The sequence below is a fragment of the Bos grunniens genome, chromosome 12, assembly GCF_055505025.1.
Source record: "Bos grunniens cultivar Pamir isolate PY7600 chromosome 12, Bosgru_T2T1.0, whole genome shotgun sequence".
Lineage (NCBI taxonomy): Eukaryota > Metazoa > Chordata > Mammalia > Artiodactyla > Bovidae > Bos > Bos grunniens.
In genome coordinates, this window is record NC_141176.1 from 36,920,609 (window position 1) to 36,945,120 (window position 24,512).

General features: G+C 44.9%; 1 long non-coding RNA gene across 1 annotated transcript; it reads left to right on the forward strand.

Moving 5' to 3' along the window:
• Positions 1-2,458: 2,458 nt before the first annotated feature.
• Positions 2,459-17,792, forward strand: LOC147361712 (uncharacterized). Its single transcript, XR_015138222.1, has 3 exons — positions 2,459-2,588; positions 10,141-10,367; positions 17,317-17,792. It is a non-coding gene; the product is annotated as an uncharacterized LOC147361712 (long non-coding RNA).
• The last annotated feature ends 6,720 nt before the right edge of the window (positions 17,793-24,512 follow it).

Genomic DNA, 24,512 nt, shown 5'->3' on the forward strand with positions numbered 1-24,512 from the left:
ACTTAAAAAATGTAATCCACACAAGGAAAACATTTTTTTTTCTCTATTTCTTTTATTTTGTTTCTACATAAGATGATGGATGTTCACTAAATTTTGTGGTCATCATCTCATGATGTATATATGTCAGATCATTATGCAGCACACCTTAAACTTACACATGCCGTGTATCAATTATATCTAAATGAAACTGGAAGGAAAAATTAAATAGAAAAATAATCCAGGTGTTTGGAACTGTGTGTGTGTGTGTGTGTGTGCTCAGTCATGTCTGATTCTTTGTGACCCTGCAGACTGTAACTCGCCAGGCTCCTCTGTCCTAGGAAATTTCTAGGCAAGAATACTGGAGTGGGTTGCCATTTCCTTCTCCAAGGGATCTTACCAACCCAGGGATCGAACCCACGTCTCTTGCATCTCCTGAATTCGAAGGCAGATTCTTTACCACTAGCGCCACCTGGGAAGATCATTATTTTCTCTAAAAACAGTTAAGATTGTTGTTTGGATCCCCAGGCAAGACTATAAAATTCTATAAAATGTACAAAGTAATTAAAAATATAAGGCCAGTCTAATGATTAGCTCTGCCATGTTTCTCAAAGGGATTCACGTTTCCCTGTGGAGCCGGCCTGAAATCTGCTCCAGGAGGAGGACGAGGTAGGAGGGAGGGGGTGAGAGGTGAAGGAGCGGCAGCAGGAGGCCCCGAAGTGCAGATGTGGAAATCTGGGTCCTACCGTTCCCCACTCTGGGTTCTTCCTCCCTGCTTCCCCTCGTGCCTCTGGGCAGCTGACATCTGGCCCCATGCCTGCTCTCTCATAATCCCTGCTCCAAAATGACCTCTTCACATTTCCCAACAAATTGCCTCTTCTCTCACTGACCCCAGTTAGGGCTTGTGAAAGTGAAAACATTAGTTGCTCAGCTGTGTCTGACTCTTTGAACCCCATGGATTGTAGCCCGCCAGGCTCCTCTATCCATGGTATTCTCCAGGCAAGAATACTGGAATGAGTTCTTATTTCCTTCTGTAAGGGATCTTCCCAAACCAGGGATCAAACCTGGGTCTCCCACATTGCAGACAGATTCTTCACCATCTGAGCCACAGGTGGTGCTTGTGGGGAAAACCTTTTCAAATTAATTTTGAGAGAGAGAACGCAACTTAGATTTCTCAAAGTCGCTGAGACTTCAAGAAGAAACTCAGTTAAGCCTCTGTCCATCGGAAGGGTTTTAGGCAGAGTGAGGTGGTCACAGTTCTTACATCATGTGGGAGAGAGATTTTTGGTCAGAGGACCCACCCCAAGCTCACACTTGGGAGCTCATCTCCTTAGCAGCTTCTTGAGGCTTTTTCCCTTTGATGGAGTCCTGCTGTCTCCACATCTCTCGGCCCTGCGTTATCAGGGCCAGGCCCCAGCAGAGGTGGTCAGTACGCTTCCAGCATCCTCTCTGCATCCCTTGCCTTCCTCATCTCCTTCCAGTCTTGCTGGGCCTTGTGATGAGTGCTGCTGGGCTGAGTGGAAAGCCCAAGCTCATTCTGGAGAGAGTAGTTAAGAGCCAGTGTGAGCCTTAAACTCAGGCTCCTTCTTTCATCTTAGTGTCTCCATGTGAGGAGCTGGGGTGGCGGGGTAGGGGCTGCCTAGGAGGCCCCTGGGCCCATGCCTGCTGTGACCTGATGCAGAGAATCCTTGGTCCTGCTGCTGACTGGGGTTTCCTTGTTTCCACGTAGTCTAGCCTGACCAGATGGACGATGTAGACAGTGGGGAAGGGATTTACTGAGGGTGGAGAAATGGAAAGGGCAAGTCAGTTCACCTTGCTGGGACCTGAATCTGAGGAAGGCTGGGACTGTCCCTTAGGAGGATGATCTACACACACAGTGTAAGTGAACGCATCGGTTCTGGGAGGGTACACACCAGCTGAGAGTTGTGGTCCCATCCTGGCAAAGGCCTGGGACTGGCCACAGTCCTGCCTGCTCTGGAGGGTCAGAGTCTTGTCCTTGGAGAGTTTTTTCTAAGGAGATCACTTTTGCAGGCCAGCTCAAGCTGGATTTCAACCAGGGTTATCATTTAGGTGGACCAGACTGGACTCGCTTTCCCTCCCATCAAATAAAATGTGTTATGGTAATAGGAGGCAGTAGATATTCTTGCAGAGATAAGCAGAGCTCCATTTTACCTAAAATTACCTTTCACTGAGTAACTAAGTGTAAGTTAAAATATTTCTGGTCAAGAAACGCTCTTTTGAGAGTGATATTTTTGTTTTCCTGTTATGAGAAACAGGAAAGTTATCCTGTTCATAACATATTCCCGGTGAGAGGACCCTCAGATGGTGCGAAACAATCCTATACACCCCCTACCCACAACCCCCCCAGCTGTGGGCCGGCTGTCTGGAGTGTGCACACCTGGGCCATAGCTGCTCACGTGTTAACATTTTATATGATTATGGTTGGAAGGATTATAACCAGGATTTTGGGTGCAACCTTATCATGGTGATGGGTGCTACAGATGTGCGTGATAAAGCGACCAAAGAGAGCCAATGTGGTGAGCGTCTGGCCTGCTTCTCTGGGAAACCTTTAGGAAGAAGATTGTAAACCAGACAAGACAGTCTTCCCGCAGGTGACTGAAAACACTCCTGCTTTCATGGAAGGGATACTTGCTAGTGGGCACGCTTACTCCCACCCCCACGCCCACCTCCATCTGTGGCCCAGAGGCAACACGTGGCCCAGAGGATGGGGTGGGGCATGGGATTTGGGGTAGGCGCCTGGACCAGTTGGGAGGCGGAGAAATGGGAGGGATGGGAGAGATGGGAGATGGACTGGGCCGCACCAGGGCAGTGCCTGTGGCCTGGGTAGGCGTGGTGGGGGTCATTCACCCTGGAGGAGTTCCCCAGGACCCCACTGCCCAGAGCATCCCGTCCTATGTCCTATGGGAGCATTTCCTGGAGGTGACGGGGACCGCTCTGCTGAGTGAGTTTGTTTCAGGGAGGGCAGCACTGGCTGGCAGGGCTGAAGAGCCGGTCTGGTTCTGGCTGAAGGTCTGGTTCTGGCCGAAGGTCTGGTGATCCGCTCTGGCTATGAGGAGCCCCAGGGAAGGGCCCTGTGGAGGCGTGAGCCCTTGGTCAGCTGGAAGGTCAGGAGCAGGAGGCCCACACTGGAGCGAGGACAGGGGTGCTGAGCCAGGCAGCAATGGACGCATGAAGTGGGGGCCACAGGCTTACTCTTGGGCTATAAGTCACCATAAAGGCTTTATATTAAACAGCTTCTTGTACTTAGATTCTCACCTGTGCTCACCTCACCCATGTACCCAAATGAATTTTAGGTATATTAAAATCACTATCAAAAATACAATAATGAACAAACAAACAAAAATGAATCCAGAATTGTATTTCAAAAAATGAGCAATAAAGTTACAAAAGTGATCCAATTGCAGAAAAGCTTCAGTGTAAGTAATCACTATGGCAAAAAGAGAAAAAAATGTGTTAAAAATAGAAAAAAAATCAGTGTTTAAAAGAGAAAAAAAAATCAGTGTTATATCAGAGGATGTAAAAAATGCACTCAAATATCCAAATTTTTCTCATGTAAATACTCTTTAATCTGTTAAAGGGTAAGTCCTCAAAACCTATAGCAAACGTCATTCAAACATGAATGGTGAAATCTTAGAAGATTCTCAGAAGAATCAGATATACAGCATCACTGTTATCACTGCTACAATTAAACATTGCACTGGAGTTTCTACCCAGTGTAACATTTATACTGTAATATGAAATACTTGTGTGTTGTTGTTTAGTTGCTAAATCATGTCTGATTCTCTTGCGACACCATGGGCAATAGCCCACCAGGCTCCTCCTCTGTCCATGAGATTTCCCAGGCAAGAATACTGGAGTGGGTCGCCATTTCCTTCTCCACAGTATCTTCCCAAAATAGGGATCAAACCTATGTTTCCTGTATTGCAGGTGAATTCTTTACCACTGAGCCCCCAGAGAAGCTGTTATGAAATACTTATCCATAGGGAAAATCTAAGAAAATCTGGTCATGAACTTTGGCTACTAATAAGTGAGTTCAATGATTTGTTGGACAGATTATTTATGAATTCTATAATAGAGAGAAATTTGGAAAATCCCCCAAATATTTTGAAATTAAGTGACATACGTGTAAATAACCCATGGGTAAAAGCAGTCACAAGGGAAATTAGAAAAACACTTTGAAATAAATAAAAATTAAAATTAAAATCACAACATATCATTTGTGGGGGTACAGCATAAAAGTTGGAAATTTTTAGCTTTAAATGTGTATATTAGAAAAGAAGGTCTAAAATCACTCTCTAAGCTTCCGATTTGAGGTGCTAGATGAATAAGTTAAACCCAAAATAAGTAGGAAGGGAATAGTGAAAACAGAAATAGAAGTCTGAAACACAAAACAGACAAGCTACATAGAAAATAAAACATAAAGCTGTTTTTAATTGACTTTAATAAAAATGGATAAATCTAGCTAGACTAGTTAAGAAAAAAGAAAAACGATAGATATTAAAATTTAATAATTTTGAAAACTTAAATGCAGTGGATCAATTTACTGAAAGGTTCAAACCAAATCACTAAAAATTTAAATTGCCACCTGTTTAGCAAGACATGGAGCTGCCAAGTGCATTGCAGGTGGATTGTAAGATAAGATAGCTGTTTTGGAAAATAGTTTTGCAACTTTTTTGCAAGTTAGACATATTGCCTAGCAATTCCACTTCTAGTTATCTAGTCAAGAGAAATGAGTGTTTGCTTACGTAAAAACTTGTACATGAATGTTCATGGCAGCTTTACTTAAAAGAACCCCAAACTGGAAACAACCCAAATGTTCATCAATAGGTAAATGGACACACAATTTAGGGTACATCTGCACAGCAAAAGCAATGTAAGGTAGAGGAATTGAAAACATTGTGCTGAGCAAAGGAAGCCAGGGACAAAAGGTTATGTGCTGTATTACTTAATCTCGTAGAATTCTAGGAAAGGCAAATTGGATCTGTAGTACTATGAAGCAGATCAGTGAATCTGTAGTACTCGGGATTGTGGGTAAAGGCTGGGAACCACTTTGGGGCGATGGAAACATTCTGCATCACAATTGAGGTATTGGGTTATATGAATGTATATGTTTATCAAAACTTGTCTAACTGTATGCTTAAAATGTGTGCATTTTATTTTATGTAAATTATACTTTGTTAAAGTCAGTTTTAAAAAATTAATAACATCTTAATGCAATAACCAAGTAGAAAATGTAGTAAAAAAGACAATAGCTACAGATTATAATACGAGGTTCTTCACATTAAAACAAACAAAAATGTGTCAGAACTTTATGGAATTGATTATAAAATATTATTGAAGGACATGGATGATCTCAGGAGAAATAGGCCAACTTTCACGAATATAGAGATCAATATCCAAGAAATGTATCTCCAGAAATTGATCTGTAAATACAATTCAATTCCAACAAAAATTCCAACACATTTTTTGGTGGAATATCACCAATGAAAGAGTAAATATCTAAGAATAGGTAAAATGTTTCAGAAAAAAAAGGAATTAAGAGGAAGAACTTGAATTATTGGATGTGAGAAATTATCGTTAACCTACAATATTCAGAACATAGCAATAATGAATCAAAATAGGCAAATGGGAGAGAAGAGATAAAAAATAAACCAATGGAATAGAAAACAAATATGTGTATATAGGAGAACTCAGGTAAGATAGAAGAGGTATTAAAAATAGAGTAGATGGACTTCCCTGGTGGTTCCGTGTGTAAGAATCCACCTGCTAATGCAGGGAGCATGGGTTCGATTCCTGGTCCTGGAGGATTCCACAAACTGTGGGGCAATTGAGCCCACATGCCACAACTCCGAGGAGGCTGCACACCACAACTGGAGAGTGAGCCCTGCTCACCACAACTGGAGAAAGCCTGCATGCAGCAACGAAGACCCAGTGCAGCCAAAAATAAATAAACAAATTAGTTAAAAGCAAAACAAACAAAAATGGAGGGGAAGGAATATTATTTGTAAAAAAAAAATGAAATTGGATTCCTGCCTCAAAGCACACATGAACAAAGAAACAAGAACAGACAACAGGGCTAAACTTGGGACGCAAAAGTAATGGAAGAAACCACAAAAGAAAACACATTTATCTCTACAAATTTTAAAACTCTCAGTGCCCAACAATGGAAGGGAATATGCTAGGACACATTATTAAAGTGACCTTTAAATTCTCTTGTGCTTTGAGAATGTGGAAACCAAGCTAGTGGCCCAAAGAGCAAGTGGAAAGTGGCACCAGAAAAAGCCGGGGTCTGTCCTTGATTGATGTAGAACAACAGACTGGTTCCAAATTGGGAAAGGAGTACATCAAGTCTGTATATTGTCACCCTGCTTATTTAACTTATATGCAGAGTACATCATGCTAAATGCCAGGCTGGATGAAGCACAAGCTAGAATCAAGATTGCCAGGAGAAATATCAATAACCTCAGATATGGAGATGACATCACCCTCATGGCAGAAAGCAAAGAGGAACTACAGAGCCTCCTGATGAAAGTGAAAGAGGAAGGTGAAAAAGTTGGCTTAAAACTCAACATTCAAAAAACTAAGATCATGGCATCAGATCCCATCACTTCATGGCAAAGAGATGGGGAAATAGTGGAAACAGTAACAGACTTTATTTTGGGGGGCTCCAAAATCATTGCAGATGGTGACTGCAGTCACGAAATTAAAAAGACATTCACTCCTTGGAAGAAAAGCTATGACCAACCTAGACAGCATATTAAAAAGCAGAGACGTTACTTTGCCAACAAAGGTCCATCTAGTCAAGGTTATGGTTTTTCCAGTAGTCATGTATGGATGTGAGAGTTAGACTATAAAGAAAGCTGAGCACCGAAGAATTGATTCATTTGAATTGTGATGCTGGAGAAGACTCTTGAGGGTCCCTGGGACTGCAAGGAGGTCAAACCAGTTAATCCTAAAAGAAATCAGTCCTGAATATTCATTGGAAGGACTGATGTTGAAGCTGAAGCTCCAATACCTTGACAACCTGATGGGAAGAACTGACTCATTGGAAAAGACCCTGACGCTGGGAAAGATTGAAGGCAGGAGGAGAAAGGGTCAACAGAGGTTAGATGGCATCACTGACTCACTGGACCTGAGTTTGAGCAAGATCCGGGAGTTGGTGATGGACAGGGAAGCCTGGCGTGGTGCAGCCAATGGGGTCACAAAGAGTCGGACGTGACTGAGTTACCGAAGTGAACTGACTGTCCTAATTGTGATGGGGAACCTAGAACAGGAGGTGGATGTGAGGAGGACAGCACCCCCCCACGGGGACCGCCTGAGTGGGTTTGAAGCTGTCTGTGGTGGGATCAGCGTGTTGAGGGGCAGGGCGTCTGTACTGCTTGTCCCTGAAGGACTGAAAGCCTGAGGGACCAGGACCAGGCGGAAGGGAGCCTGGGCATGGGCAGGCAGGAGTGTGTGGAGGTGAGGGCTGGGCAGGGATGCTGTATGCAGACTTGGAGAGAAAGCAGATGGGGTGTGCCCTGCACAGCTGGGGGGCCGCCAGCCTCTGTCACTTGGTGGATGGTGCTGCTGTGGGGCCATCTTCCTCTCTGCGGGGACAATGCAGTCACCTGCCTCAGGTTTGTTAGTGAGACATGGAGCAGAGCAGAAAGGATGTCAACCCACCAGCGAGGGGGACCAGTGTGCCCTGGGGACCCAGCCTCCACCACCCCCACCCTTCTCCCGCAGCCCTCTGGTGCCCAGCATCATGGGTTTGCAGAGACACTGAGGGCTCAAGAGTGAAAAAAGCTGCTGAGAACAGGCTGGTCCAGGACTGTGAAGAGTCCACTTGCACAAACACCCACACCCACCTGGGGACACACGTCACCACAAACCACAGAGGCCGTGCAGGGCCTCCTCCCTCTTCCCACAGCCAGGCCTCTGGGCACCTCACCTCCCTTTGCTTCCCTGTCCACCCACTTCAGGCTCCAGAGATAAAACATTTGCATAATGTTCACTAGTAATTATTTACCAATGGTGTTTTTCTTGTCCAACTCTCACCCAGTTAAATCTACAGCAGAAAATACTCGCTGCTCTATGTTCAGTTTTTATAAAAATAGTTCGAACCCAAGGAATAGCCAGTGAATAGAAACTGATTCATGATTCATCCTGTCTGCTGCCTGAGTCGGCCCAGTGTGCTGTGCGGTGCTCCTGCTGGGAGGAGCAGAGTGCTGGGCCACTCAGCCTCAGAATGGGCCTCGTGACTGTGTCATGACCCTCTGCTGACTGAACAGAGTGGAACCAGTGGACGATTCCATGGGGTGGCCATGTGTCCCAGCCAAATAAATACATTAAAAAAAAAAAAAGACCCTTGAACAAAAAGACCCCTGAAACCCCCGTTTCAGACTTCATTTAAGCAACAAAGATCTTGGAAGGTTTGTGTGTTAAATAGCAGAAGTTATTTTAAATATGAAACTGATCTTATCAATTTGTGAATTGGTTTCAGAAAGAAACGCTCTTATTGAAACCCTAATGATATAAGTGGAAACACATATGCAGTCATTTAAACATGACTAAAGCATTCTTTGGCTTCCCTTGTGGCTCAGCTGGTAAAGAATCTGACTGAAGTGCGGGAGACCTGGGTTTGATCCCTGGGTTGGGAAGACCCTTGGAGAAGGGAAAGGCTACCCACTCCAGTATTCTAGCCTGGAGAATTTCATGGGCTGTATAGTCCACGGGGTTGCAAAGAGTCAGACACGAGTGAGCAACTTTCACTTTCACTTAAGGCACTCTTTAGAGGCCCTTTCAGGGATAGTTATATATTTATTGCTTAGTATTTTTATTTTTAAGACAAAAGCTAGATGTACTTTGAAATATATGCTTATTACTTTTGTTATATGATTAAAGTCAATATTGGAATAGAACATATAAAATTAAAACTTTGAGTGAGGAGAATATTTCTTTAATTCATTTTATATCAAACTCCTGATTTTGAGAACAGTGTTTCCACTATCATAAATGGGGGCATATTTCATACTTGAAAATGTCAAAATTGGTAGTAAATCTGGCAGATCTGTTCAAGGTTTTTTTTTTTTTTTTTTTTAATGTATTTATTTGGTTGCGTCAGGTCTGAGTTGCAGCATGCGGGATCTTTGCTGCATCACATGTCCTTGTCACAGGGGATCCCTAGTTGTGGCTCCAGAGCGAGCAGGCTTAGTTGCTTCAAGGCATGTGGGATCTTAGTTCCCCAACCAGGGATTGAACCCGTGTCCCCTGCACTGCCAGGCAGATTCTTAACCACTGGACCACCAAGGAAGTCCCCTGGTGGTTCAAGGGTCTTTTAAGAGAATAAAAACATTTCTACCCTGGCTGAGTGACTGTGTAACAGTCATATCCAAGGTCCTGTATAGCTCTGAAGTGTTTTATGTAACTATGTTGCTATGACATAATAACTAGGGTAATTTAACTATAATTTCAAAATAGCTTATTCCAGGGCTTCCCTGGTGGCTCAGTGGTGAAGACTCCACCTGCCAATTCAGGAGATCTGGGCTTGATACCTGATCTGGGAAGACCCCCACATGCCAAGGAACAGCTAAGCCCACGCCTGACAACTACTGAGCCTGTGCTCTAGAGCCCAGGAGCCCACATGCCAATTCAGGAGATCTGGGTTTGATACCTGATCTGGGAAGACCCCCACATGCCAAGGAACAGCTAAGCCCACGCCTGACAACTACTGAGCCTGTGCTCTAGAGCCCAGGAGCCCACATGCAGGCTACTGAAGCCTGCATGCCCTAGAGGCTGTGCTCAGCAAGAAGAGAAGCCCTTGTGATGAGAAGTCTGTGTATTGCAATCAGAGACTAGCCCCTGCTCGCCACGACTAGAGAAAAGCCCATACAGCAATGAAGACCCAACACAGCCAAAAATATATCAATAAATAATTTTAAAAAATAGAGTTCCAGAAATATGAATCTGTATCGCTTTTCAATGCAAACCACTTCTTAAGCAGTAGTTGCTCTAAAATTGGCAAGCATTTTGGAGAGAAAAAAATGTGAAAAAAATGTGGGGGAAGGAATGTGTGGATAATTTTGAATGTGAGAGTTACCCCTGTGTTCATGGCCTGAACAGGAGAAACTACTTAACAATAACAAATAATTGTGTCTACAGGTCCTTTCTGTGGGAAATTGCACTGGTTGCTTTTGATAAGAACAAAGCTTGAGGGAAAACGATTACACTTTCTCTTCTATGAAATGGGGGTGCAGAGTGAAGGCGGGGCAACATCTCAAAAACCATCAGCCTCAGTGTGTCCAGTCTATCCTGACAGACGTATAATCACAACAGAAGTCCGTGAGTACGGAAGAGAGGAGAGCCAACTTCCTAGTAACATGGATTTGGTAAATGCTAATATAAACAAATGTACAATTGATTTTCATCAAGCCATGTGACTTTTCCTAGTCTCTCCTCCACTCCTCTCCTTTCCTGACTCCTTCCCCACCTTCCTTTGCTTCCTCCTTTCTCACACCGGTCACCTTCCTGAAGCTCCTTCTACTCTAGTACCCTTCTCCTTCCCAGTTCTGCTCTCAAGGTCTGTTGGGCGGATGACAAAATGGAAATTCATCCTCAGTGAGCAGAGATACACCTGGTCAACAGCACGACCACAGTTTCAAAGTATGATCCCTTTTTTCTTCACTTCTTTACTTAGTCCATTAAAAGCCTTTGGATTTCTATTTATTTATACTTTTTGGGACTTGAGGTTCTTGAATCTGAAGATTTAAAAATCTTCTTGGCCACTGTCCCTTTGAACGTGGCTCCTTCCCTGTTCTCACGTGTGCTTAGTCGTTCAGTTAAGTCTGACTCTCTGCGACCCCATGAACTGTAGCCCGCCAGGCTCCTCTGTCCATGGGATTCTCCAGGCAAGCATACTGGAGTGGGCTGCCATTCCCTGTTCTCTGCGGAGGCACCCAAGAAGGATGGGCTTTCTTTGGTTCCACCATCTGGCCCATCAATTGCAGATTCTGATCTCTCCTTCTCTCAGCTATGTTAGCTGTGTGTATTCTATTATTTAACCCTATGTTTTTTCATTTCTGAAAGTTCTGTTTGGTACTTTTTCAAGTCCTTCTCCTCCCCCTGCCTCCTTATTTTTAAATAGGACCTTAGTCTTTTTTAGAAACTCGATTCATTCTTTTGTATGTTTTAATGGTTTGGCACACTTTTATGTTCTCGTCCATGCTACCGTTCTATTACTTCCAATGTTTACCACTCTGATCTTTCTGTTCATTTGTGTGTTCTCACACCCATTGGCTGTTTCCCCATGTGTTTCTTCATTTTTGGTTGTGAGTTTGTTTAGTGGGGTTTGTTTCTGCCATGAAAATCCCTTGTAACTTTGTTGTGAAAATCCTCTCAGACCAGTTTTGCAACCAATTTTGATAATATCATGGCTTGGGGATCCCGGGGTAATGTACGTTCAAGCTGCATCTCTCTTTAAGGAGAATGCCTGGGGTCCTGGACCTTCAGGGAAGCATTCTTGTCCCCAGTGCCTGGAGCAGATACCCTTCTTTCCAACAGCCTGTTCAGAGTCTTGCCTTGCCCACCCTTCTTATGTTGGGAGGGGTTTTGGAACTAAGGATTTAGGCTGTGTTATGCAGTCGCCCTCCTTGTGAGGATTTAAATCTTGTTTTCTGTTTCAAACCTGAGGAGATTGGGACCAGCGTGCCCTGAGGGCAGTTGCACACTTACTGTGCCAGCTTTGGGTTCCTTCCTAGTTTATGGCACCTGGGAACTACCCTCCCCAACCCTGCCCACACTTCCTTCTGTCTAAGGATCAGCCTTGCCATTAAAAGTTGTTCTATTTTTAGCACTGCTAAGGATCTGAGGCCATTTAAGTCAGCTGTATTGCCAGATATAGAAGCCTTACCAATAAAATGGGATAAAGCATATGTATTATGGTTGTTTCTGCTTATGAATGGTGATTGACAGGTGGAGCTGCTGGTGTTTTAAAATATATGTCACATTATTCTATGCTGTAAATGCTGCATGTCTGTATCCATATAGTCAGGTTGAGATGTATGCATATAATCAGGTCAAGCAGACTTTCTGGAGGTGTGAAGATGCTCTCCCCTCAGCTTCTGCTGTGTCCCTGAGAGGGGGCAGGGTGAAAGCAGGTCAGAGCAGGTGCTCTGGGGTTCTCTACCTCTGGGTTTCAGACCCACGCTTTTCACTAATCTTGCTTGAGATGGTGGACAGATTGTTTTCTGAACTTCAGTCTTTCCAGATATAAAATTAGAACAATAATACTTGTCTTATCTGATCATACATGCATGCTTGCTAGTTGTTTCAGTTGTGTCTAACCCTGCGACCCCTTGGACTAGCCTGCCAGGCTCCTCTGTCTATGAGATTCTCTAGGCAAGAATACTGGAGTGGATTGCCATGCCTCCTCAGGGGATCATCCGGACCCAGGGATTGAACCCATGTCTCTTATGTCTCATGGTGAGGAGTAAATTTCATACTGTATATAAAGTGCTTAGAATATAAGGTGCCTTCATACCAGTCAGAACTGTCATCATCAAAAAGTCTACAAATAAATTCTAGAGAGGGTGTAGAGAAAAGGGGACCCAACCTCACTGTTGGTGGGAATATAAGTTGGTGCAGCCACTGTGGAAAACAATATGGCAGTTCCTCAAAAACAAAAAAAATAGAGCTACCATATAACCTTGGGAAAATTAGAGATACCAAGGGAACATTTCATGCAAAGATGGGCACAATAATGAACAGAAATGGTATGGACCTAACAGAAGCAGAAGATATTAAGAAGAGGTGGTAAGAATATACAGAAGAACTATACAAAAAAGATCTTCATGACCCAGATAATCACGATGGTGTGATCACTCACCTAGAGCCAGACATCCTGGAATGTGAAGTCAAGTGGGCCTTAGGAAGCATCACTACGAACGAAGCTAGTGGAGGTGATGGAATATCAGTTGAGATATTTCAAATCCTGAAAGATAATGCTGTGCAAGTGCTGCACTCAGTATGCCAACAAATTTGGAAAACTCAGCAGTGGTCAAAGGACTGGAAAAGTCAGTTTTCATTCCAATCCCAAAGAAAGGTAATGCTGAATAATATTCAAGCTGTTACACAATTGCACTCATCTCACATGCTAGCAAAGTAATGCTCAAAATTCTCCAAGCCAGGCTTTAACAGTATGTGAACTATGAACTTCCTGATGTTCAAGCTGGATTTAGAAAAGGCAGAGGAACCAGAGATCAGATTGCCAACATCCACTGGATCATCAAAAAAGCAAGAGAGTACCAGAATAACATCTACTTCTGCTTTATTGACTACACCAAAGCCTTTGACTGTGTGGATCACAACAAACTGTGGAAAATTCTGAAAGAGAAGGGAATACCAGACCACCTTACCTGCCCCCTGAGAAATCTGTATGCAGGTCAAGAAGCAACAGTTAGAACTGGACATGGAACAACAGACTGGTTCCAAATTGGGAAAGGAGTACATCCAGGCTGTATATTGTCTCCCTGCTTATTTAATCTTTATGCAGAGTACATAATGTGAAATGCTGGGCTGTATGAAGCACAAGCTGGAATCAAGATTGCCAGGAGAAATATCAATAACCTCAGATATGCAGATGACACCACCCTCATGGCAGAAAGCAAAGAGGAAATAAACAGCCTCTTGATGAATGTGAGAGGAAAGTGAAAAAGTTGGCTTAAAACTCAACATTCAATAAACAAAGATCATGGCATCCAGTCCCATCCCTGCATGGCAAATAGATGGGGAAATAATGGAAACAGTGACAGACTTTATTTTCTTGGGCTCCAAAATCACTTCAGATGGTGACTGCAGCCATGAAATTAAAAGACACTTGCTCCTTGGAAGAAAAGCTATGACCAGCCTACACAGCATATTAAAAAGCAGAGCTATCACTTTGTCAGCAAAGGTCCGTCTAGTCAAAGTTATGGTTTTTCCAGTGGTCATGTATGGATGTGAGAGCTGGACTATAAAGAAAGCTGAGCACCAAAGAATTGATGCTTTTGAACTGTGGTGTTGGAGAAGACTCTTGAGAGTCCCTTGGACTGCAAGGAGATCCAACCAGTCCATCCTAAAGGAAAATTAGTCCTGAATATTCATTGGAAGGACTGATGCTGAAGCTGAAACTTCAATACTTTGGCCACCTGATGTGAAGAACTGACTCATTGGAAAAGACCCTGATGCTGGGAAAGATTGAAGGCAGGAGGAGAAGGGGTTGACAGAGGATGAGATGGTTAGATGGCATCACTGACTCGATGGACCTGAGTTTGAGCAAGCTCCGGGAGTTGGTGTGAGACAGGGAGCCCTGGAGTGCTGCAGTTCATGGGGTCGCAAAGAGCTGGACATGACTGAGTGACTGAACTGACTGACTGATATAACCTAGCAATCCCACTTCTGGGCATTAACTGATTAAAAAATATACATGTATCCCTATATTCATAGCAGCAATATTCACAATAGCCAAGATATGGAAGCAACCTAAGCGTCCATCGACGGAGGAATGGATAAAGAAGATGTGATACATACATACAGTGGAATATTTTTGTTGCTGTTGATCAGTTTCCCAGTCATATCCAACTCTTTGCGACCCCATGGACTGCAACATACCAGGCTTTCCTGTCCCACACCATCTCCTGGAGTTTGCCCAAGTTCATGTCCATTGCTGGAGTAGACAATGGCACCCCACTCCAGTACTCTTGCCTGGAAAATCCCATGGAAGGAGGAGCCTGGTAGGCTGCAGTCCATAGGGTCGCGAAGGGTTGGACACAACTGAACGACTTCACTTTGACTTTTCACTTTCATGCATTGGAGAAGGAAATGGCAACCTATTTCCGTGTTCTTCCATGGAGAATCCCAGGGATGGGGGAGCCTGGTGGGCTGCCGTCTATGGGGTCGAACAGAGTAGGACATGACTGAAGCAACTTGCAGCAGCAGCAGCATGTCCATTGCATTGGTGGTGCCATCCAGCCATCTCATCCTCTGATGCCCTCTTCTCCTTCTGCCCTCAATCTTTCCCAGCTTCAAGGACTTTTCCAATGAGTCAGCTGTTTGCAATGGAATATTACTCAGCCATAAAATAATGAAATAATGCCATTTGTAGCAACATGAATGGACCTAGAGATTATCAGACTAAGTGAAATGAAGAAAGTCAGAAAGATAAATACTTTATCTTTGTTATATCACTTACACGTGGAATAAAAATGTGGCACAAATGAACTTATCTATGAAACAGAAACAGAATCATGGACATGGAGTACAGACTGGTGGTTGCCAAAGGGGAGGGGATTGAAGGAAGGATGGAGTGGGAGGTTGAGATTAGCAGATGTAAGCTCTTGTATACAGAATGGATAAACAAGGTTCTACTGTATAGCACAGGAAACTATTTCAATATCCTATGATAAGCTAAAGTGGAAAAAGAACATAAAAATTTATCTATATGTATAACTGAATCATTTTGCTGTACAGCAGTAATTAACACAGCATTGTAAATCACCTATACTTCAATAAAAAAAAAAGACTATATGATGCTTGGATATAATAACTGCTCCCAGTAAACAGCAAGTGTTCTTGTCATTATTCCCTCTCCTTCCTTGAGACTAAGACCAATGACAAAACCATTTCTAAGCCTGCTAATGCCTCAGATTTACAGTTCAATTTTCTGACTCTCTTTTTTATCTATCACTTGAGTCATTCAAGGTGAATAAGTGTAGGAGCCTCTACGTTCAGAGATTTGGTCCAAACCCAGCTTGCTTGCGTGCTGGTTTTCCGCATGCTGGCCGTGGGTATGTGACAGTCTCCCCAGGACTGATGTTCCTTTGCTGTACAGTGAGGACGTGAGCCTCTTGCTTACAGGTGACTGTGCAGGACACGTGTGGAGGGGCCTGCTCTGCTCTCCACCAAGTTGGGTCCAAGCACAGGACGGCATACCCTCGGCAAGTAGGGCCTTGGATTCCTTCATGCCTTCCAGTATCACCCCAGCACCTGCTCAGTGAACACTGGCTGAATGGATGGAACCAGTGATGAAAGCAGGAAGGAGAAATAATACCCAGGACAGTTGGGACAATGGTAAAGCCTACAGGAAGTAACTTTGAGTGCAGCCACAGGAAGTCCAAGAATGGGGACACTGTGTCCATCTTCTTTATCTTTCCACAGTTCTGGGAGAGGCTGACATCAGGGACCTGTCAGCCACCTGACTCAGGCCCTCCTGGAGGTGGGTGGAGAGGCCCAGAGGGAAGTTGAGTCACTGGACAAAGGGTGTGGAGACCTTGAAAGACTGTCCTTATTTTCTTCTACTTTACATGGCATCACTGACATGAGTTTGAGTAAGCTCCAGGAGTTGGTGATGGACAGGGAAGCCTGGCATGCTGCAGTCCATGTGGTTGCAAAGAGTTGGCCATGACTGAGCAGCTAGGCTGAACTGACTAACTCTACATGAGAATCTTGAACTTTACATTTCCACTTAAATTGGAGGGAAAATACTGGAGAATTACTGAAGATTAAAGCAATTCTTCCTTCTCAAGGGCTCCAGTGTTTCAGGGACAGGAACCAGTCACACAAAATCAAGACAGAGTCACTTGGACGTGAATTTGGAGTCACATGAGTTGGTTGCTCAGATTCCCTAGCTTTGAAATGTCTGCCTCCATCTACAGTCTCCTTTGATGGCTTCTGTTTCCCAGGGGTGCCTGCCCTGCGTCCCCTCCCAAAGCTTCGCACCATAAGTGTGTGAGCATGCCCGTGTTTACAGAAGGGAAGCTGAGGATCAGAGGATCCAAGGGATTTTCCCAGGAGGAGGAGATGCCTACATTTAGGATTCCCTTTGTCACACAGCTCCCGGTTCACTGTGTCTTGCTGCTTGTCACCCTGGAAAGTCCAGGGGGATCTGTGGGCCAGGCCTCTTCCTCCTCTGACTCACAGTTGTGCAAATTCAGGGGAGCCACCTCCTTAAGGAGTTAGGCTTCTTCATCTCTTAAACAAAGTTGGATGAACTTTAGCACACCTTCCAGCTTCAGCCTCTGTGATTTTCTTGACCCAAGTGTTAGGAGAAGGCAGATTTCTGCCAGGCTGTCTCCTGTGTCTCTTCACCCCATCAGCCCTCACCTGAAAGCCCCACAAAACTGAATGAGATAGAAAGGTGAGGGAGGGTACTAACACTTGAAAGGAGCTGATTCTGCACCAGTGTTGTGCTGTGAGCCAGAGTTCAGATCTTCATCAGGCATGATACTACTTTCCTTTAGATTAATCCCTGGTATTTATAAAATCTTCATTATTTCTGTGATTTGTGGTCTTTCTCCTTTGCAGGCGGTAAAGAATCTGCCTGCAATGCGGGAGACCTGGGTTCGATCACTGGGATGGAAAGATCCCCTGGAGAAGGGAAAGGCTACCCACTCCAGTATTCTGGCCTGGAGAATTCCATGGACTGTGTGGGGTTGCAAAGAATTGGACACGACTGAGCGACTTTCACTTCACTTCATCTGCCTCTAGAATGCATTCTCCCCACCCACTCCCCACCACGGAAGTCAAGCTAGAATAATCCACTTTGCATGGCATCCACAAGAATACCTGCTATGCTGACTTTTTAGTAAAGAGCTGGAGAAAGAAGCCTGGGTGGAAAGACTGGCTTAAAGAGAATGAGCAGGAATGAGTCTCTTGTAAAGAGTGGAAGATGATTTTCTGACTTACTAATCTGGACCATCTAGGGACCAAGATAATGAAACCTTGCGTCTTTAGGTGAAAAGGGATTAAAAAAAAACTTTATTGTTTGTTTTGATGACTTCTCAGGAACCTTTGTGCTGTGTGGGATGTTTTGCTCCATGGTCACTTTTAATGTTGAATTCAGGGTTGGGGTTTGTGATGACCTGTTCCCCCCAGAAGAACACTGGATAGAGAAGGATCTAAGGAGAAATGTTGCCCTCAGCCTGTAAATGCTTTAAAGACAACTGGCGGTTCAAAATCACATCCCACATGGTTTCTCTGTCTGAATTTTTATAAAAAGTCTTAAGAGACCCGACCTGAATACAATTACAAGAAATCACTGGAAGAGCCCCCAAACACCCATGCTTGGCAACCCCTGGTGAAAGCTGGGTCATTTCCGGGTCACATTTCATTGAGATGATGTCAGGGAGTGCTCCAGGCCCTCCCTCCAGAGGGGAAATGTGCCAGGCTTCTGCCTCTAGAAACTATGGGTCCCAACAGGGGAGAATTTAATGAGGGTTTTATAACAATAACTCAAAGGTGGAGTCTCTGACAAGATTAGGGTGTGGGCAGGGTTTTCACTGCCTTAATCTCATTTTAGGTGGTCATGTCTCCTAATCTTGACACTTTAATCTTGCCTCAGGTGGTTTCTCAGCTTCTCCTCCCTTGATTAGTAACAGTTGGAATCCACCCTTTGGAACTCCGGAAAGATCATAGAGGCTGGAGTCTCCTCTACAAGAAACGGGGGACAGACAGGCCGCCACACAGGCCCCTTTGGTTTCACTGTTTGTTGCGAGCTGTTCCAGAGTCTTCGAACATCTTGCAGAGTTCTCACCGCAGCCTGTGAGGCAGATTCCTCACTGCCTACATCTTTGTTGTTGTTCATTTGCTAAGTTGTGTCCACCTCTTTTCGACTCCACAGACTGACTCCATGGACTGCAGCACATTAGGCTCCTCTGTCCTTCACTATCTCCTTGACTTTGCTCAAACTCTTGTCCACTGAGTCAGTGATGCTATCCAACCATCTCATCCTCTGTTGCCCCCTTCTCCTTTTGCCTTCAATCTTTCCCAGCAGCAGGGTCTTTTCCAATGAATCAACTCTTCATATCAGTCGGCCAAAGTATTGAAGCTTCAGCTTCAGCATCAGTCCTTCCAATGAATATTCAGGGCTGATTTCCTTTAGGATTGACGGGTTTGATCTCTTTGCAGTCCCAGGGACTCTCAAGAGTCTTCTCCAGCACCGCAATTTGAAAACATCAATTCTTCAGTGCTCAGCCTGCTTTATGATTCAACTTCCTGGCCCATGTCTTGAAGATGAGCAAACTGAAGCCGAGGAGGGCCAGTTATTTGTCCTGGGTCACACAGCAACAGGGCTGGAGGCGGGGGCTGGTTTTGGGGGCAGAGAGCATGGAGAAGCTGGGGAGATGCTTCGCCCAGTGCCTGTAAGGTGGGAACAGTCTCTGAGCCCTCAGAGCTATACATTTATTTCCTTCCACAGGAAAGAAGACTTTGCTCCAGAATCAGCTGAACTGTGGCAAAGCCATCTTGCCTTTGCTGGTCTTGATGGCTGGAGAGAGATGGCCTTCCTTTTGCAGCCTCCTCTGTGCTGACAATTTTTAAAGAGATGGGAATACCAGACCACCTGACCTGCCTCTTGAGAAACCTATATGCAGGTCAGGAAGCAACAGTTAGAACTGGACATGGAACAACAGACTGGTTCCAAATAGGAAAAGGAGTATATCAAGGCTGTATATTGTCACCCTGCTTATTTAACTTATATGCACAGTACATCATGAGAAATGCTGGGCTGGAAGAAACACAAGCTGGAATCAAGATTGCTGGGAGAAATATCAATAACCTCAGATATGCAGATGACAACACCCTTATGGCACAAAGTGAAGAGGAACTAAAAAGTCTCTTGATGAGAGTGAAAGAGGAGAGTGAAAAAGTTGGCTTAAAGCTCAACATTCAGAAAACGAAGATCATGGCATCTGGTCCCATCACTTCATGGGAAATAGAGGGGGAAACAGTGGAAACAGTGTCAGACTTTATTTTTTGGGGCTCCCAAATCACTGCAGATGGTGACTGCAGCCATGAAATTAAAAGACACTTACTCCTTGGAAGAAAAGTTATGACCAACCTAGATAGCATATTCAAAAGCAGAGACATTACTTTGCCAACAAAGGTTCGTCTAGTCAAGGCTATGGTTTTTCCAGTGGTCATGTATGGTTGCGAGAGTTGGACTGTGAAGAAAGCTGAGCACTGAAGAATTGATGCTTTTGAACTGTGGTGTTGGAGAAGACTCTTGAGAGTCCCTTGGACTGCAAGGAGATCCAACCAGTCCATTCTAAAGGAGATCAGTCCTGGGTGTTCTTTGGAAGGAATGATGCTAAAGCTGAAACTCCAGTACTTTGGCCACCTCATGCGAAGAGTTGACTCATTGGAAAAGACTCTGATGCTGGGAGGGATTGGGGGCAGGAGGAGAAGGGGAAGACAGAGGATGAGATGGCTGGATGGTATCACCGACTTGATGGACGTGAGTTTGAGTGAACTCTGGGAGATGGTGAGGAACAGGGAGGCCTGAGGTGCTGCGATTCATGGGGTCACAAAGAGTTGGACACGATTGAGTGACTGAACTGAACTGAACTGAACTGTACTGAGGATGAAGTGAGAGTCAGCCTTCCATGGAGTTGCTGCCAGTCTCTGGCTGAGATGCCCTGGCCCCCTAGAATGAGAGTGATTGGCATGAAAGAACAGGAAGAGACAGTGCTAGGAGCCTGGTCAAGCATCTCTGTCCCCTATTCAGGGAATCATGAAGCCAGACCAGCCAGTACTTTGCCTTCTTCCTCCTGGTGACTAGTGCTATAGTCAGCAACTCACAACTTGGGGGATGTCTCCCATTGCTCCTGCAGCTAAGGATGCCTGAGACCCCAAGCACAACTGCGGATCCTTCCTGTCGTCATCTTCACACCAGCACTGTTCTTTTCAGAGCTTTGTGGGCTGGTATGATGTTGGTGCAGATTCAGAAAACCCTGACTGACAGTTTTCCACCCAGTCTTTTGCTGCCTCTGGGGCCTGTGGCAAGTTACTAAACTACCTCAGTGTTTTCATCTTCATTTTTTATTTTTTCAGCTGCACCCCATGGAATGTGGGATCTTAGTTCTCCATCTAGGGATTAAACTTGGGCCATGGCAGTGAAAGCGCTGAGTCCTAACCACTGGACTCCCAGGGAACTCCCCAGTGTGCATCTTCAGAAATGGGGATAAGAATGACTTCCTTGTAGGGTTTTGTGAGTATGAAACACTATCTTGCACATCATAGATGCTTAATCAAATTTATCTTCTTTTCATCAAACAGCTAGGTTGAGAATATACACACCTAAACTCAGGCAAGACCAAGCTCAAGCTGAATGTCAGACGACCAGTATGGTGGTACCTCAGGGAGGGGAGAGGGCTGATGGTGGAGTGGGGGTGGGGGAGTGTTCTGTGGTCTCTTTGGAGCATCATCTCAGCTATAGTCTGTCTCAGGATTGGGGACTGTCTAGGTTCAAGGATCAGACATAATGAGGCAAGCTGATAATATAGCTACACTCAAAATCCACTCAAACTGTTTGATCACATAGTGAAAGTGAAGTCGCTGGGTCGTGTCTGACTCTTTGCGACCCCATGGACTGTAGCCTATTAGGCTCCTCTGTCCATGGGATTTTCCAGGCAAGAGTGCTGGAGTAGATTGCCATTTCCTTCTCCAGGGGATCATCCCGACCCAGGAATCCAACCTGGGTCTCCCACATTGCAGGCAGACGCTTTACCGTCTGAGCCACCAAGAAGATCTTGATCATAATATTTAGTATCTATGCACGGCTACCGAAGAGATGCACAACGTGTGATTGGTGAGCTCTTTGAAATTATGAAATTTAATTTTGTGTGAATAAGTTTATACTAAGGCTTCCCTAGTGGCCCAGATGGTAAAGAGTCTGCCCACAATGCAACAGACTCAGGTTCACTCCCTGGGTTGGGAAGATCTCCTGCAGGAGGAAATGGCAACCCACTCCAGTATTGCCTGGAGAATCCCATGAACAGAGAGCCTGGTGGGCTACAGTTATACTATTTTGCCTAAACACTCTTTTCCTATGTCTGAACAAGGGAATGATAGTGTTCACTTTGACATTTTTACTTATGTCATGTTGGAGCAATGTACCATAGTTTGTTCAGGCATTCTCTATTACTCTATCTCTGGTTTTTCTAGTTTTCTACTTTTGGATAATGCTATGATTAATATCTTTACAAAGATTAGATTTTTTTTTTCAGTTATTTTATTATCCCCTAGAGGAGGAAATGGCAACCCACTCCAGTATTGCCTGGAGAATCCCATGAACAGAGGAGCCTGGTGAGCTATAGTCCATGGGGTCACAAAGAGCTGGACATGATTGAGCGACTAACACTTTCACTTTCTAAGAAGTTTAGATAGAGTATGGTACAATAAAAGTTCAATACAGTTTTAAAGTTAAACACATTAGGTAAAAAGTATTAAAGCAGAAAACAACACATAGATAGAGGGATTGATAGCACTTGTGCATATTTATGGCTGTTAACAGGTCTGCATGTGGTATTTATTCTAAATTATGCTAATGTATCTTATCACCAACTAAACAAATGCTTTTGCCCAAGCTTGTCTTTCGTTTCCAGCATCGAAAGAATGGAGTTGGCTCCATGCTGGTCTCCTTCTGTAGTTGGATTCAGCTGACCTGTGGGAAGCAGGATGGGCTGGTATGAATAAGAGCGAACAGCACAGGGAAGGGCAGCCAGGAGGAGTCCAGTCCGATGCCATTAGGGCTGGGGACTTCACTGGGTGCCTGGGCTCTGAGGTGTCGGCCAAGCAAACCAGATGTTATGCTGAAATAACTGGCCCACTCAGGAGAAAGCCTGTCTCCCTCTTGTGGGGTGACAGCTGTACTGGCCTTTGGCACACTTGTGTCCACCTGCCCAGAGCTCAGGCAAATCCAAGAGGGAACAGAGCTCAGGCAATCAAAAACATCATTCCTATTACTTCCCTGCATAAGCGGAGAAGTAGCTGTTTCCAGACTGGTGAAAATCTGTCTACATACAAATAAAAGGCCAGAGGGGTTTTTCTCAGTTTGTTGATGGAAGTCAGGACGACTGAAATACTGAGAAAACCCAAGTGTGATGTGAAGAATACTGTATGTTCCCGCTGTAGATGGCCCCAGTCTAAAACACTTGATGTAAGCACTTGCAGGGCTTCCTTTGGGGAAATGGGATCGCTGTTCCCTTTGTCTGGGCCTGGGCTTCTGCTCACAGTGCTGCCTGTCTAGTTTGGTTCACTCTTGGTCCGAGGCCCTGCAGTGAGTGGGAGGTAGACCCCAGGAAGGAATGCACACTGCACCCTTCCCTCAGAGGGAGGTTTTCTAGAATTTGTCCTCAGTATGCCCTAGCAGAATTCTGTACAACTATGTACCAGATCTCACACACCGCTTGACGTGTAAACTTTTTCATTTTTAGTTTAAATAGCTGAAGCATATCAATTATTCTGTCATATTTCTTTGAGGAGGATACACACACACACACACATATATATAGTTTGTATATATTCAAACTGAAATTTTTTTTTTTCTGTAACTGTAAGATTCTAAATGCTAACATTTTTCTTTCGGATTGACATACAGTTTTATTAGGACCATTATGGGGTGTATTTGATTAACCAACATGAGCTTGTTTGGAAGCACCTCTGTGGGTGCCTGGGGGCAGGGGCAGGGGTCACGATGGTGCCCTCACTGCTCTGCTTTCAGGCGGGTGGCCTCAGATCACAGCCCCTGAGGCCCTAGGACCTGACATTGGCTCCCTGAGAACTCTCTGCCCCAGTGGGCTGATCTGTGGGCAACAAGGAGTGGGTGCAGGGCCAGAAACACATAACAGCAAAAATAAAATAGTATTTCCATAGGGAACACTCATGGAAGTGCTTGCTATGTATCAAAGCTCTTTTAAAAATTTTATGTACGTTTACTCACTTAACCCTGAAAACAATACCGAGTTTGGTATTGTTATTTAGGTCATTTGACAGAACAAGGAAGGGAGAGGTTGGTTCTTACAGAATGTTTACCCCACTCAGGTCAGGGCACTAAGAAAGTGACTTGTCATGTCTCATTTTATTCCTGACGTGCCTAAGTGGTTTTTGCACTATTATCCTTTTATAGACAAGGGCACCTCACCCAGAACAGGGACCCACTGTCCTCAGACCCCTCAGGGAGTGTCAGTTTGGTCCCCTCCTCACCCCCAGGTAGGAGCAGAGGTGGCAGGTCCTCACCCTCAGGGTGCAGCTGAGCGCTGGTGAGAATGCTGGTGACGGGAGGTGGCAGGAGGACATCAGTCCTCGGAGTTTCCTGATGTCGGAGCAGAGCAAGCTGAGAGGCTGGGCTGTCAACAGCACGGAGAGAAGGAATGCAGCAGGTGGGGCAGGGCAGCGACTCAAGGCGGGTGAGCTCTGGGGACTGTCCCTCTTCTGTGTAGGACCCGGGCCAGGAGCAGCTCCAACACGGAAGTGCTCTGGTGTTTTCCCCAGAGACACTGCCCACGCTGGGGAAATGACAGGCCCTCTTGGCCAAAGCGGCCAAGGCCCAGGGTTCACCCTGAGAGGAAGGTGGGTGGCTGTGCAGAGCGTCAGGCTGGGACAGGACTCAGGCACACAGAGGAGGGAAGGCTTTCTGCCAGCAGGATCCTATGACCGTCTGCTAGGAGTGTGCATTATTTTATGGGTTCAAATTTATGTAACTATGAAGTGTTCATTGGAGA